This window comes from Parasteatoda tepidariorum, chromosome 2 (genome assembly GCF_982258835.1).
Source record: "Parasteatoda tepidariorum strain Cologne lab strain chromosome 2, Ptep-v5.0, whole genome shotgun sequence".
NCBI lineage: Eukaryota > Metazoa > Arthropoda > Arachnida > Araneae > Theridiidae > Parasteatoda > Parasteatoda tepidariorum.
The window spans coordinates 37974513-37991963 of NC_141756.1; the positions used below are offsets into that span (position 1 = coordinate 37974513).

General features: G+C 26.6%; 1 protein-coding gene across 6 annotated transcripts in view; it reads right to left on the reverse strand.

The window, feature by feature from the left end:
- The window catches only part of LOC107436941 (cAMP-dependent protein kinase inhibitor gamma), a 95911-nt gene that overhangs the window by 26592 nt on the left and 51868 nt on the right, over positions 1-17451 (reverse strand). For 2 of the 6 annotated variants that reach the window (XM_071177438.2, XM_071177439.2), the window contains exon 2: positions 11953-12078. The exons of 3 other annotated variants lie outside the window; for them this stretch is intronic. The gene's annotated coding sequence lies outside the window, so the exon portion shown is untranslated. Of the gene's footprint in view, positions 1-8768; positions 8845-11952; positions 12079-17451 lie in introns of those variants that run through there. One more of the 6 variants, XM_071177436.2, reaches the window with a different exon arrangement.

Genomic DNA, 17451 nt, shown 5'->3' on the forward strand with positions numbered 1-17451 from the left:
TCTTCGTAAATAAGAGGAATGCTTTAAAAACTCTTTTCAATTAGAAAGACGCATAGCACAAATTTGAGAAAGGCAGTGAGAAATTGCATCTAGTGTTATAGCTGAATTCGATCCCACTGTATCTACGCTTCAGAGCGGAACAGTGATATCACATGACAAAGAAGGCCCCTAGAATTTATTACAAGTAAATCAAAAAAAATTTAATACAAAAAATTAAAATTAAAAAATACAAGAAATTGCGGTAAAAATTACCGCAATTTTTGATACAGAGCCAGAGAACACGGTTTAGTTTACCACATTTTGGTTGTTTAGGCCATAATTTTTCTCAGTGTGGTACTTAAATCATCAAATTTAATTTAATTCTAGCAGGAAACGGAAAGGAAGGTCATTATTAGAAACTGGCTCTAAATTTAATCACCCTTTTTCGATAATTATCTGCCAGATTTTAATAAAGTTGAAATGAATAAAATAGTAGATATTTAACTGTGTAACATAAAATATTTCCAAAAATGATCGATTATTTAAAAAATAGATTAAAGGAAAGGGATAGAAATGTACGTTTTTACTGCGTTCTGCTTAAGGAAACAGTTTTTATTCTTCTCAAATTTCAAAATTAGTTACAAAACTGTCCAGCAGATGACGACGCCTACTGCAAACTATCCAACATTATTTCCTGTGTGGTCCTGTTGAGTAATTTTTGTACGAGCGTCTGCCAATTTTCTTTCCTCTGGACTTTTTTTTTTAAATACATTTTAATCCTTTGCTTAAGATCTGAACAATAAGTGGACTAGAATGCCTTCATCATATTAAGAACAGTAAGTAAAAGATACTGTTTTACAGCTTTTCTAGATTAGCAGTGCTGTCTGTTGGCAAAATTTTGAACTAATCTTAAAGCTTGATGTGAAAAATGGTTCTAGTTTCCGGCAGAAAGCAGCAAATCACGCATCTTTTTCTAATTTTGTCTAATTGATTTTTCAATATGGGCATTTTCTTTGAACATACTTTCAACTGTTTTCTTTATCATTCCCAATTTTTATGATACTTAATTTCTTAGTTTACGCAGTAATTTAATCATCTTAACACTAAATTTGAACTATAATAATGGTATATTTCAAAGATCTTCAAAGCCTGAATCCTAAACAGAAATCCGCAATTTATAAATTCAAATCGATTATCGATTTTCCAGTTTATTCAGAGCTTTATGCGATCTTTAAAAGCAATTTAAAAGAATGATTGCAGATTTATTTTTAAATGCATTCGATTTCTTAGTCTGAAAAGGGTTGAAACCTCTCTCGGTCTTCGCATTTCTATTCTTGTCTTTTCTAATTTCACTGAGTGCAATGCAAAAATAAAAGCAAACATTGAGAAAAAAAATATTGATGGAAAAAGAACAAAGAGCTATTTTCGGAAATATAACGAGGAGATAAAAACACGTCAAAATTGAGATAAAAGAAAGCAACTAAACGAGAAAAACTAAAGGGAGGGGCAACCTCTAAAGTAAAATAGAATGGAAAAAAATGAAAGAAACAATAAAAAACAATAAAAAGTTAGAAATGCATTCAAGAATGAAAATTTTAATTTCGAAGTATTGTAAAAGCATTAAATTACATTCTTTTATAAACACTCTTTAATTTATCAATGTGCGAAAGTTTATCTGGTCACAGAAGTTCAATTGTTAAGAGCAATAATTTTTTATGAACAGTGAAAGAAAATATGTTAGTACACTAAATTTTTTGTAGTTTTTTTTAAATAAGATAAAGGGCTTTCAAATCAGTTGCTTTTTAAATTGTTAAGAAACATAAAATTTTCCATCAATTGGTTGTGATTATAACCAGGCTCGTATTCTTACATTTTGAGGTCTAAAGGTACGCGTACAGTAACAAAATGCCTAAACTGCACATTGTAAGAACTGTGGTGTAATATTTAACCGACTTTAATATTGAACAACCAAAATGTGTGAGAATAATTCATTTCAAGTTAACACCTTATCGAATGCATTTTAAAGAGTGTAGTTAAATCTAAACACTTATGATTGAAATAACTTGCATCAAACTCACGCGTATTTGCACCATACGTGAATTATGTTCGCTTTCGATGGCTGCGGTCAGTGTGCGGGTGGGTGACCATTTGGATCAGTCTGCGTAGGGACCGAGGGTGTGCGGTATTGGTCCTCGTTAAACAACTGTTCTACCGTAAAGTGCTCGATTGCGCGTGCAGGTAGTCGGGCTATTGAAAAGGGGGTGCCATCCACTCTGCAGAGGATCAAAATTGTGATGGCTTGTCTTCGGATCATCCTCAGGGATGTTTCCCAGACCCTCGCCAATAGCCCATAGTGCAGCTCTAGTGCTACGTTAATGAACTACAACTATGTCCGTTTTTGAAAACATTAATGTTAGCCCATTTTGGATATCATCCGTAGATTGTTTACAATTGAGAACGAGTTGGCGTGATTTTGTTCTGTCTTCTATGTTGCTATATACACTTACATAACAAAAGTTTCAATATATCTAAATGCTAAAAATGGTGTTAGCTATTTTACACTAAAAGTGGTGCAGTGAAACACCGTAGATAATTCCTTATCGCTTGGATAAGTGAAACTCCAGGAATGTTCCTTTTTATTACTTTTGATGTTAAATAGTTGTCTCCATTTTTGACATTCAGTATTAAAATTTATAAACAAAAAAAAAAAAAAAGAAAAAAAAAGAGGATATAATACGCATACGAGTAAATAAAGCTTTTTTTACGATACAATTCAAAGTGAGAACACAAATACTAATTTTTAAAATTAAAATAGTTTCTAAATCAAACATAATATGGCTAATTATATTCGAATTAGGCTTAACAGAATAGATGTTGTTAGATATAAAAAAATAATTTAATGCAACTGAGAGTTATTTAAAATTTCGAATATAATTAGCCTTATTACTCATCTAAAATCATTCGGCGAACTTTTGTTTCAATAGATATATAGCAAAGTCAAAGACAACCGCAATCATATACTAATACTCAATTTAAACGATGATATTCAAATTACTTTAAAATATTTGTTTTCAGAGGAAAAATTATTTCATGAATGGTGTGTATACGCCTAAGCTTTGTGCATGCTTTTATATAATTTGCTTTAAGATTTAAATGAATTTAAATTGAAATATATTGTTCTTTTACTTTTTAGGTTGTTCGACAACGAATTCGAAGAAAAATGACATAACAAATTTAAAAGTGTACTGACAATAACCAAAAGGAGCCAAAATTGGTCTTTTCGGAAGTGAAAATAATTCACGAATGGTGTGAAGGCGCATTCTTTATTATAGGTGTTAAGATTTAACAATACTCTTAAAAATATATTTGAAATCTCGATACAATTCAAAATAATTCACGATAATTCAATTTCGATATTTTCAAAATAATTCATGATAATTCAGTTTCGATATTTTCAAAATAATTCATGATAATCCAATTTTGATATTTTCAAAATAATTCACGATAATTCAGTTTCGATATTTTCAAAATAATTCATGATAATTCAGTTTCGATATTTTCAAAATAATTCATGATAATTCAGTTTAGATATTTTCAAAATAATTCACGATAATTCAGTTTCGATATCTTCAAAATAATTCATGATAATTCAATTTCGATATTTTCAAAATAATTCATGATAATTCAGTTTCGATATTTTCAAAATAATTCATGATAATTCAATTTCGATATTTTCAAAATAATTCACGATAATTTAATTTCGATATTTTCAAAATATTTCATAATAGTTCAATTTCGATATTTTCAAAATAATTCACGAATGGTGCGAAGGCGCATTCTTTATTTTAGGTGTAAAGATGTACCCTTAAAATACACCTTATTAATTAAAAGAATACCCTTAAAAATATATTTGAAATCTCAAATAGATGTTACCTTGCAATAAAGAGTTTCTTCACATAATATTTTAGGTTGTTCAACACAAAATTCGGAGAGATATTACACCATAGTTTTTACGGCGTATCAAAAAATAGATTGTTTTGGCTTTGTTACGAGAATTTTTAAAACTCTTGACCAAATTTAGCTTCAAAATTCAATGTTTTTGATGAAGAATTTTCTATTCTTCATAAAACTTTAACTTTTTCGCAGAATTTAATTTTTTCACTGAATTTAACTTTTCTTGGAAGAATTTAACTGTTTCGCGGTTGGAGTTCCTATTTCTTATTTTTCTCTGTCGATATTTGTTTCTTTACTGTGTTTCTGTTGTAAATTAAATTAATGCGTGCAAAAGCAATAAATTTAAATGAAACGAAATATGTTTTTTTTTGAAAAAAGTTTTTCAATTTGATAGACATGAAAAATTATTAAATTATTCAAAAGTTTCTATATAATTCACATGACATTACCGGATTTTTATTGTCAGATTGTGGAATATTTTTTCTATGATTTTCTTAGCACCAGAGCTTTAATTAAGGTCATAATAATGCTCAATGAAATACTTTACTCACAAAGAATGACTTAATAAAAAGACATCGAAAGTAAATTTTAAATTAATTTTTTTATAGAAAAAAGTTAATGAAATTTTTATCGATTTTCTTAAGTTCAATGTAAAAGTTCATATTTCCTTCTTTTCCCTGTTTTTTTTGTAAAGTTAATAGAATTTCTAACTACGAAATTTTTTTTCTAATCATATTAAAATTGAAAACAAGGTATCAAAGCTAAGTTCTACATAAACAATAAATATTTTATTTTTAATTAATAAAGTCAAATTTTCCTCCCATCTTAGTAATGAAGATCGCTTTTTAGTTTTCAAAACAATGTGTGTCTTAACAAGGCCTTAAAATGAATTAAAATTTAATATTATTTTAAGTAATAAATTAACAACAAGTCAACTTATTTATTTAGAGAGAATGAAGAGTATTATAGGAAACTGCTTACAAAATACGGGTATTCTGCAATCATGGTCCTAAATATTGGATTTAAAATCCTTGTCATATTTGAAGTAAAATATAGTCACATTAACAGTCTCAACTTAAAGTATGGATAAAACAAAAGCCTTATCTAAGTAAGACGAATTATTTTTGAAGTTGGCGGAATTGAAAACGTTTTAACCTGCTTGATTCTCCTTTTATACTTGAAGGTGCTTTTAATAGTAACTTTTCACTGGCTCAATTTATTCAGACAATCAAACAGATTCTGATTCTTGCAACTATTACTTTTTATGATAATTTATAATAACGGCTTAATGACTGCCAGTGGCTTTAGCTAGGCAATGGGCTAACCCTGGGGGGGATTTCGTGGTTTTTGCCTCTATGTGACGCAATTGCGGAATATTTTCATCATAAAACCCTCCACGAAAGATAGTTTGCTTCAATAATTTATCCATGCGCTCCCTTATCTTTTGGATTGGGTGTGAAATTACAAGACTACGGAGTTGAAAACTGATAGCTGTAATCCAAAAGTGGGTCGGCAGTTCAACACCGGTCATAAAAAAAATGAGCAATACAGAAGTGCTTCAGCAACGTAATCTTTGAAATATGTATAATGCTTTGGTAATAAGTATCACGCATTATAGTCCACAGTTCTTTAAAATGTCTTATTTTCTACGTTAGAAATATAAGTTAAAATAATTCAAAAATAGTAATTAGAAAAAGAATATTTGTAATAAATATTGAACCCTCGACTTTGCGTCTTTATGCTACGATTTTGTTTTGTTGTGGCTAAGGTTACAACTGGTGGCCAATGAGACTGAGGTTGTAATTCCACTAGAAGTGGGAGGTAGCGTATTGAATACGATTTTAAGACATCTCTTTATTACTAAAATGAGCAATACATTTTCTTAGGATGAACAAAATTTGAAACATTATTCACTTCCTTTTTATGTTAATAGATCTCACCATTATTTCTTAAGTTTTTTTTAACATTAATTGATGTTTTAAAGATGATTCAGAAATATAAATAAATAAAAATTTTAGATATTTACTTACGAGCATTTTGTCGTTTAATGAAGCAAAATGAAACAAGTAAGGCATTTTGAAGATGTGTTGTAAGATAACTAGAGTTTTAAAAATATTTAAAAATCATGACATGTCTTACTTTTTTTCAGATAACTTCAGATAACACATTTATTTTTGAACGAAAATAAATTATTAAATATCGTTCTGACAAATTACTTCATTATTCATCGCAATTTTCAATAACGTTAAAAAAGTATTAAAAATAAAAGCCACACATTATAAGAGTATGATATTTAAGCTACAGATTTTCCAAAAGTGAGGACGAATGACTCAAAATATTTATTTAACCTATACCTATTTTATAGTATAAACATATATATGAAGTTTCATAAGCAATGTTTAATTTGAAAAATAATTATTAAAATCTAAAAGTTGATTTGAAAAGCCTATTAAGCAGTAATTTTTAACATGAAACAATTGAATCTTATTTAAATCTTCTTCATACGCAACTAGCTAATACTTTCACTAGCTAATGTTTTTATGAAAAATCAATGAAACTATAACTAAATTCCTTAAAAACCATTTACTTTAGCAGTATTTTAAAAGATGTCCGTACATATAATTTTAGAATGCAAGTAAACAAAAAAATTAGAATAAAATCTGTTCATATTTGTTTCGAAAGCTTTTTTTGTGTCCAGTGCAAAGATGGAAAAATTAATTTAGCTTCTATTCTACAATACTTTTTGCAAAATGAAGCCTTTATATCATGCAGAAAAAAGGTTCGTTTCCAATTTCTATGTTCAAAGCAGAAATATATGAATATGAAATATACAGAAAGGGGATCAAAGTAAGGAAACTTTAAAAATTTTTTCGCTAGCTAATGTTTTAATGAAAAATCAACGAAACTATAAATAAATTCCTTTAAACCATTTATTTCAGGAGTATTTTAAAAGATGTATGTATACATAATTTTAGAACGCAAGTAAGCAAAAAATTACAATAAAATCTATTTAGATTTGCTTCGAAAACTTTTTTTGTGTCCAGTATAAAGATAAAAAAATTAAATTAGAAGAATTTTGAAAGATGTCTGTATACATAATTTTAGAACCTAAGTAAACAAAAAAATTAAAATAAAATATGTTTATATTTGTTTCGAAAGTTTTTTTTGTGTCCAGTATAAAGATTAAATTAGTTTTTATTCGACAATACTTTTTAGAAAATGAAGCTCTTATATCATGACGAAAAAAGGTTCGTTTCCAATTCCCCCGCCTACGTTTAAAGCAGAAATATATGAATTTTTTGATGATATAAAGAATGGAAATTCGAATATTTGAAGAAATTTTTGATGGTTGGAACGTTCTGTATTTCCTTAAGAATATCTAATAATAGCAAATATGCATGCATCACTTAGACTCAACTTTATGTTTTATGCTGCTGATAAATAACGAGCAAGTTTCTTGACCAAAAAATTAGATAATCAGTGTAAAAACAATACGCATGTAAAACCGTTTATCCTTACTTTTGAGAAATCAAGTAAAAGTTGTTCAATATAATTAATTACAGTAAAAAGTAACATAGTATGAAAAAAAGTTAATAGAAATTATTAATATGAGTAAATGTTGAAACGTAATTAGAGTATGAATTTATTTGAAATAAATAAATATGTTTCTAAAAAGCAAATAATTTGATTTGATTTAAATATTTTCTTATGGAAATGTTAACAAATATTAACTTTTTACTCACGAAATATTAAAAGAAATTCAAATTAAAATCAAATCAAAAAAAAAAAAAAAAATTCAAGTGGAAAATTTTTTTGTGTCACATAAAATTATTTCGATAGTAGACAATTTCGAAATACTTGTTGCAACTAATCATATAAACATTGAATAATTGTAAGAATATTAATTTATTTTTTAAATGTAAAAGTGTTTATTTTGGTATATTCAAATAGTTTAACGACAAAATAATATGAAATATGTTTGTAAGTTGACGACTTATGTTAAATAACAACTAACATATAAATAATCAGTTATTTTAGATTTATAATGTTTTAATTGTTTTTGAGACTTGAGAGAAAGACTATAACTGTCAATGGGAAAAAGGGATCAATTTATAAACGTGGTATAAAGGTGATCAACTTAGAAATCTAAATGAAAAATTTTTAAGTTAATTGAAGTTTTTGAGTAGTTAGAATCATGTTTTATTTCCTTTTGTTAGTTGGTAGTACAATATACGTTTTTCAAATGAACAAGCAGGACATTTTTAAAAAACTAAAGTGGCATTTGGAATTTTGAAACATAATTTCTATATAACAATTAACATTGTGTTCTGTTTACTGTAAAACCTGAAAAAATAAATTTAAAAACAACATTGTTTAATCACATTATTTTGAAATCAATTAATGACTTTAATAACTAACTAATATTTTTAAAAAGACAAGTGAACATTCGATAAAGGAAAAATTAAAGTTATTTTTAAAAATGTAATGCTAGTTAGTTATAGTTTTATAAATATGAGATATTATTTAGAGGAACAATTTATGCTTTTTATTCTTATAAATTAAATTATAATAACAATAGATCATGTGCGAAAAATTGTCTTATTAATCTGCTAGGACTATTTAATTAAGATTTTTAACATTAAATATGGTATTCTGTAGATAGATAACATATTTTAGATTGTGATAATAAATTTTAAAGAATAGTGAGACTGCGCTAGATTTTAAACAAAACGATGCGGAATTGTTTAACATATAATAAGTATTTGGATCATAATTAAAGTTTTTTTTAATATTAAATTTTAAGTAAAAGATAAAAACACATCTTTTAACTTTACCTTATCAACTATTCCAAATATCTACCAGAACGTTCAACAGCTGTTTAAGATGAGTAGTAGGGGCTTCTTAGCAAAAGAACTACTTATGTTGTGTTGCCACTGGAAGTGTTTCAAAAAACGATTTGACAAGTGCAGAAGTTGGCGTAACAACTGGCGCGGTATACAATTATCGTCTCTTATATATCGCACCTTTTGCTATCGTCAGATGGATTGTTATAAAAGGTTTCTATTTTTTTGTCACGAAAAAAAAAAGGAAGAACTACAGAGAGGGAGAGAAAAAATTGTCTCACTTCCAAGTTCAATAGAAGTTCTTTGACCGGAAGTATTTCATCCAAACGATTTTCTGTATCACAACATGGAAATAAGTACTTTTCGCTTCCGGGATAGCCTGTATGCTTGTTTTGAAAGTGCATAAGGTCACGTAACGGAGAGTGATTGGTCACTTATGGCTAAAATATGACACGAGCGTGTAAGAGGTATGCACAATGAAGAGGAATTTGAGAAAAATAAATTAAGTAGAAATATATATGAACTTCCATGTATTAGAAGTGTTTACGTTCTTCTATGTTAAATTCTACCATGGCTACTATGGAATTAACAAGAAATCTATAGGTTTTATTTAGTAAAATATACCTATAAAATACTATAGTTTTGTAAATAAATCAAGTAATCTTTTAATCAAATTTGTAAAGCATTTCCCACAAAATGCTTCATTTAGATGGCATTTTTTTAAAACTACTTCATACTTATCATAATATTTATTTGTACTCTTTTAAAATATTTCGATTATTTTATCTGGGAAATGTAAGATTTTGGTTGAATAGGAAAATTTTTTTGGGATATTTTCTGTGAAACATTTCAATTTTATTTTTTTGGAGACATGCTTATAAATGATGCAAAAATGAAAGACATTAACTTTTTTAATTACGATATAATGTAATAAATCAAATTAATTTCTTAGTCTAACTGTAACTATTTGAAAATGAAACGCGTATGATTGTCACAACAATGGTTGTAATAGCTAATTGGTTACTGAAAAAAAAAAATTGACTTTCGCTTAAGTAGTCTCTTTCGACTTTCGCTCCTTCTTTCTAGACTAATATAGTTTTAAAAACCGATTATAAATTTACTTAGTTTAACTGTATGCACATTCATGAACATTCTCTTATAAGTTTATTGAAAATCATATGAATGTCAACATATGCATGGGAAGTAGAGTGAAGTAAATTTTTTTTGGGAATGAGGGTGAGTAAGCAAAGTTTTTTTTAAAGAAAATATTGAATAAATTTGAAAGGAATAAAGTTTTTATTATGTAATCATGCTTTTCAGTCACGTTTGAATTTTTTACGCTTTCGATGAAATTCGATCTTCTCCAAATTTGATGTCAAATGCTATAATCTAATAGAATATTTAATAGCACATCGTGTACAAATTTTTTTAAAAAATCGCATGCTGCATCAAAAATTATTACCATAAAAGGAAGGGTAATTTGTTTCAAATGAAATTTATTGCAACATTTGGTTGAAAATTATAATAATATTAAACATAAGCAGTCTATCACGTTTCCCAAAAAGTTTTGAGCTTTACATAAATTAGAAAATAAATTTTGAGCTCACAATAGTTTCGCGTACAATTTGAACTCTGTAGAATAAAAATCATATTAAAAATCTTTTGACAAAAAGAAAAAGTGCTCAGATAACACTGTAAAGGAAGAGTTATAAATTAAAAAAATTATATTATTTTATAAACTAAATAACTACTAACTACGAAAATAAAGTAGTAATAGTACTTAAATTTTGTTTCATAGAAATTTTTGTGCTCGAATTGCAGTAATTTTTTTCATAAAAACATATAATCATATAACAGTATGTTGTGATGCACGAAAGTGATATTAAAAAAAAACTATTTTCCTTAATATGAATTATATTAAAATCTAATATTTTCAATAAATAAAAAAATTTATTTATTAAATTACATGCAAACGGCAATTTTTCTTAAAGATAAGAAATAGCTTTTTAGTGCTTCAAAAAAAAAAAGAAATGAAAATATATATTGCAAATTTTTTTTATGGGGAATGCATGTGACCCCTCCACAGTAGCCTTAATGATACACGTATGAATTTGAAAGATAAAAAAGTGCAACACATATTGCATTCACACGCCTACACATATTGCAGGCATCATACAGCAAAAAACGTTGTAATCACGTCTCTGCATACAGCTTATTCTCAAAAATATTTCTGAAATGTAATCTTGTGAAAGGTTACAGCAAAATATTTTTCCTACTTTATTTGGTAAATGTTTCAGGGACATTTTTAAGTATATCAGAAATATTTCAATAATGGTTTCAGAAAATCGATTTTTCCCGTTTTTATATGAATGAAATAAATTTTTTGTTTGAGTCTTTTTTAAACGTTTTTTTTTTCAAATTTTATAATATTAGAACATTTGGCATTATAACATTTATGACATTACTAAATATTGTAACATTTGTTGTTATATTATATGGGGAATAAATTGACATATCTAACTCGATTCTGCTTTAAAAATGTAATCACTAACTTGAAAAAAAGAGGAAAGAATACGAAGAAAGAAAAAAGAATTATGTCACTTAAACTTTGCCTTACTAAGATGGGAAAAAATTTGCGAGTTTCACAAAACATTCATTTGCACGTCAATAAAAAGTTTTTACATTAAATGCCTAGTCTTTAACAATCTGATAAATAAATTAAACTAATTACACCAAATAAAGTTTTTTTTCTGTAAAAAAGATTTTTTTCTCCCTGATTAAGTCAAACTCGTTTAATTTTTAAAATAAAACAGCAATTTTAAATAAACATTATGATCTCACGTATTTGTTTCTGTATTACAAATTGCAATTGAGATCAAAACAATCATACAGAAGCTAAGCGAATAGAACTTCATAGTTAAAAAAGTTCTAACTGAAGACTGAAAAAAAAAAAAAACAGATTTCGTGACTGAGCATGGTTTGGATCTAATTCATGTCAAATAACGGTAGTATAAACAAACTCTTAAAATACATACAGTAGTAGACAATGGATGCTTGAACAAAATACAAAAAAAAAAAAAAAAAAACATTTTACGTTGGTATTCAACGTTTGTAAAAGATAATTTCCACTACACAGTCATCCGGATAAGTTAGATAAGCAAATAACTATACACACCTGTTTCATGATAAGAGAAAGTTTTCGTTTCAAGAGGATGTAGAGGTTTGTATTGATTTTAGATTTCAATCCACTCTCATCTTTTTAAATTGATAAAATAAATGAAATTCCCCGAAATCAGTTGACCTAAAAAGAATTTCTGGTGATATTATAGAACTTAAAGAATGAGAGGGACTGTATTTTTTTAAAAGAAAAACCAGTATAATTTAAAAAAAAAAGGAACTTGCATTTATAGTAAAAAAAAGCAAGTTTGTAGTTTCTCTTATTGCAGTTCAAAATATAGTACATACGCAAGCTTTGTATAATTGTTAACAGAGAAATATGACTCATGGCAGTGATAAGTTAAAATCATTAAGCTTAATAAGTAATTTTTATGAAAAAAAAAATGAAAATAACGAGAAGTTCAAAGTATTGCTTAAAATTAACATTTTAAAATCAATTTTTTAATAATTTTTTAGTATTTTTGATTAAATAAAATACTATAATAACAATTAAAAATAAATGAGGTATCCTATTAACTTATTTTTAATTCACACTTGTTCTGCATAATATGTTTTTTAAATTAATAGTTTTTGATAATTAGTTTGGACAATTATTAGTTTGCACAATTGCAAACTAATAATTATGCAAGTTAAATTATTAGTTTGGACAACTGCAGTAATAGATAATGTTTACTCATAAAATAATATTATAAATATTGTTTTTACCCTGAGTTTAATCTTTGATAAACTCTAAATTAGGTGTTCTATACAATCGGTGCAAAAAGAGTCTTATAAGTCAGAGAGCACCTGAAAATCAATAAAATTAACTAAAAAAATTATAAGCAGAGAATTATAAATGGAGTATACTTATTAATATTGAAGACGCTAAAAGTACTTCGAATGAAAATTCTGGTTCAAAGTTTTTGGGTACAAGTTTTGAGAAAACAGTATATCATAATTTAATTGGTAAGTAGTTAAAGAATACTTAAATACAAATATTTAAGTGTTCAGACCCAGTACTGTTGAGTATTTGGTCTATCGGTAAGTTTACAATGTTAAGAGTGTGCCAAAATAATTTCGAATGTATAAATTGTAAAAGGTTTAAACAAGTTGATAAAACTATGACATAAACTATGTCTGTCGCAAAAAAACAGAAATATAATAAAAAATGAAAATTAATAAATAATATGATTGAAAAAAGGAAAAATCACCCAGGACTTACAGGACTACTTGAACAAAGTAAACCATGATCAAATAGTGAAAGAAACACTCAGAAACACAATACGTTAAGTTTCACTTAACTTTTAACAATGGAAATAATATTTCAGACATTCATTAACTGAAATTTAAATTATGATGTCACACTAAATGTACTACAATTTGGTGTTAGCTTCATAATAGTTTATAAATTTCAACAGTGCACTATTATTTTACGCATTTGGAGCTTTGTGAATTCTTTATTGGTTAAATCGTTTAAAACTATTTCAAGAATAATAATGCTTTTAAATTTCAGTCAAATTCAAGTAATAATGCTGTGCTAAACGCACTAAAATTTGATGTTAGTTTCCTAATAGTTTATAAATTTCAGTATTGTACAATTATTTGATGTTAGGAGCATTTAGAGCATTTTTTAAATGTTTTATTGATTAAATAATTTAAAAATGTTTCAGAATTAGTAATGTTATAAATTTTAAGTCAAATTCAAGTTATAATGCGGCATTAAAATTTGGTGTTAGATGTAAATTTCGAAAGTGCACTATTATTTGACGTTATGAGCATTTGGAACATTATTCGAATTTCTTATTGGTTTAATCGTTATCGTTATGTTTTATTGTTTCAAGAATAGTAATACTCTAAATTTAAGTCAAATTCAAGTAAATGTTGTACAAAAACTTACTATAATTTAGTGTTTGTTTCACAATAGTTTATAAATTTCAACAGTGCACCATTATTTGATTAGATGAGCATTTGAAATGTTTCGCGAATTCTTTATTGTTAAAACTATTGAAGAACAGTAGTAAGATATTTGAGTGTATTGTAAATACCATTTTTAATACTTGTTATAGAAATATTTCAATTAAAAAATTTCCGGAATTTTTTCTGCAACATTCTTTTATGTAATATTGTAGTAAATGTTTTTTTGATCTAACATTATTGTTGACAGATTAAATAACATTCAAAAGATTTTCTCTTCATAAAATATCAACTTTTTAATTTTGTCTTTTCTTCTAACAGTGAACAAATATGAATAACTTCAACCTTAAAAATTATATTTTAAACAATTGCTTTGCATAGTTGATTGTTAAAAGTACTCATAATAGTGCTTCTTATTGAAAAATAAATTTCTTTTCAAACCATGTATGCTCAAGAGATTTATTGAAAAAATAGCGAGTTTTTTTTTCGTTTTAAGTTCATTATAATAAAATACACAAATATAACATTAACGCATTAGTTTCATTTAATTGTCTTGAGATAAAAAATAATTTAGGCTAAGTTTCAATTGCTCTAATAGAGCGGTTTAAATGATAAATATATTCTCTTGTGTTATTCTTATTTTTCTAATCGTGTTAACTAATTAAGTTTGTATATTATTCTTTTAATTCATTTATTTTTATTTTTATAAAAAATATGTTAATTGCAAAAATGTCCTTGATGTACGGAACTTAGCAAAAAGTAATAAGTTTCAAAACTCATTACTTTGTGAAATAGTTTCGTAACATAAATAAACAGTTGTTTGAGAATATTTTTATTTCAATTATATTTAAAAAGAAAAATTAGCTTTTGCTTTAAAAATGTTAAAATTTTTTAAAATAAATCACTCTTAGATTCACAGTACTCTTGGATATTATTTTAAACATTCTTTACAATATTTATTATTATAACTGTAATATTTTGTTCGAGTAATTAATTTTTTCTAACGGTTTGATTTCCTACAATAGAGATTTTGTTCAAATACTCAGTTTTCTGTAAACTTTGTTAAACCTGTTTGTTTAACAATTACTTTGTTAAAAAAATAAATAAACTTTTTTTTCTACTATTCTTATCCATGTTTAAAAACTAATAAAGCTCAAATTATTATTTTAAATTCGAACTTTTGAGGTTTTCCACATCTTTATGCTTGAACCTTTGAATGAAAATACTTGAAAGAAAAGGTTTGAATTAATATATAAGTTAACTTTTTAAAAAATAAAAATATTTTCTCAAAAAGGTTAATGACATTGCTTAAATAGCATAACACAAAATGAGTCAAAGCAAAATAGTTTTGAGAAGAAAAGGCTCTTTTAACAACGGATTTAAATAAATGTAAACTGTCAAAAGTTTTCACTGTGCAATATTACAGCTGTAGTTTAACTCAATTGTCAAAGCAAACTTCGAAAGTTCGATGAACTAGCATCACAAATGTTACCTTCTTTCAAAATAACGGGATATGCTTCCCAAAACAAAACTAAACTCATTCGTAAACATCGACTCAGAGGCGGAAGTTAGAATGATCAAAATAAGATGTGATTCTATTCAAATCAGTTCGTTGAAACTACTATCGTCTGCTTTTCCAATTTTGCCTTAGAGAAATACCAGCTGTCAATAAATGTTTCTTTCCGAGCTGAATCCTACGTAAGAAGTGAAAATTTGAGGGTAAATAAAAAATCGAAATTCCATTTAAGTGAGTGAATTTCATAGAAAAACACTCACACTTCATTGCGTACTGTCTTAATGTTTTTATCGATTGCACTATGATTCATAATCGAATATTTCTTAAAGCGATGTTACGGTTGCTGTTACTTCTTGAAAAAAGCAAAACTAGATTTCTATCTTTCGTCCTAGTCTAGTAATTTTGTTAGGAAGGAAGCTTAGACCTTTTATTTTCTGGTATGGACTATTGATTTTAATTCAAGTGAAATAACAAAAAAAACCAAGTTCTCCAGGATATATTTAAAATTAAGTTAGCAATAAAGAAATATATTTGATCCAGGATTAATTTTGTTCCAATTATAACAACGTTGCTTGATGAATTAAGAAATTAGTTAAGAGACATGTATTTATAAAATGTCTTTCTTCATTTTCCTTTTTTTCTTTTACTTTCTTCAAAAGTCGATTTAAGCATTGACAATTTAAAAGATTATACAATATCATCAAAATGATCGATTTCTGAGTAAATATGAAATCAATATTGATCAGATAAAATTAATGCAAAAAAACTTCACAACATTGAATATTAATGGCTTTTGCTTAGTATAATAACTGAAAACATATAATCGTTGATTTGGTTGGTTTTAATTATCTGTGATCAAATAGAGAACATACACTAAAATATTACAATTCTTGTTTTAAATTGAACACTACAACAGATCTAAAAAGAATTAAGAAGAAGAAAACCCAAAGCAGAACAATTTAGTTCATTATTATATAATGGTATTAATTACTTTGAAATCGATATAAGTTTAATGGTGTTCGAACTTTTGTATAATAGCTACTATTCATTTTATGTCTGCTTGTGACATTTCTCATAAATAGAGTTCCATTTAATATAATAGATCGATTTGAAACTAACTATCGATTTCTTATTAACTCTTAAGACAAGCCTGTAAATGGCTATATATTTTAAAATGGAAAGAGTTTTCCTAAGACTTTCTCTCATTCAATCAAAGTGATCCTTAACTCGTGCCATCTGGCTTAAAAGCAATTTTCCAAAATTTTATCATTGCAATCGATGTATTAAATTGAACAAGGCAGGCTTAATCTATGTAGGAAATAATTGAGGGTTAAAAATAAGAGACTGAGGATTAGCTTTAACATGTAGCTTTAATCGTAAACTGAGAAAAAGAAGCATGCTCAAAACTACCAGAATATGGTAATATTTATCGTGTTTCTTGTTCTATGGAAACACCAAAAAGCTCGGTAATTTTTGACGAAATTAACAATAAAATATGGGTTTTGTTAAAATGCTGTTTAGTAGTTAAATGTGGTAAAAATTGGTAACTTTAACCGTAAGTCTGTAATTTGAATAAAAGTAGTATAGTTTGGGATGAAACAAATGTGTTGTTCAGTTTAATAACTTCCGTTTTATTTAGTAAACACCATGCTGTTTGGTAGTAAATGTGGTAAAAATTGGCAATTTTAACCGTAAGTCGGTAATTTTAATAGAAATAGTACAGTTTGGGATAACACAAATGTGTAGTTCAGTTTAATAACCTTCTGTTTTGTAACACTTGTTAATTTTGAACTTGTAATAGTAAACACTTGTTAATTTTGTTTCTTAGCACTAGATTTTTTTTTATGTAACTATAATTTTTCTATTTTTTCTTTTTTTTAATAAATATATATTTATTATATATGATAAAATTTGGTAAATCAGATAAAATTTGGTTGTTTTCATGATGTCACTTTAGAGCAGTGGTCGCTAAATGGTGTTCCGTGGAACCCTAGGGTTCAATGGAAGAAGTGAACGAGTTCCGAGAGTTAAGACTTTTTCTTTAAGTTTGTTTCTAACAATTTTGTAACTTGTAAGTACAATTAGATT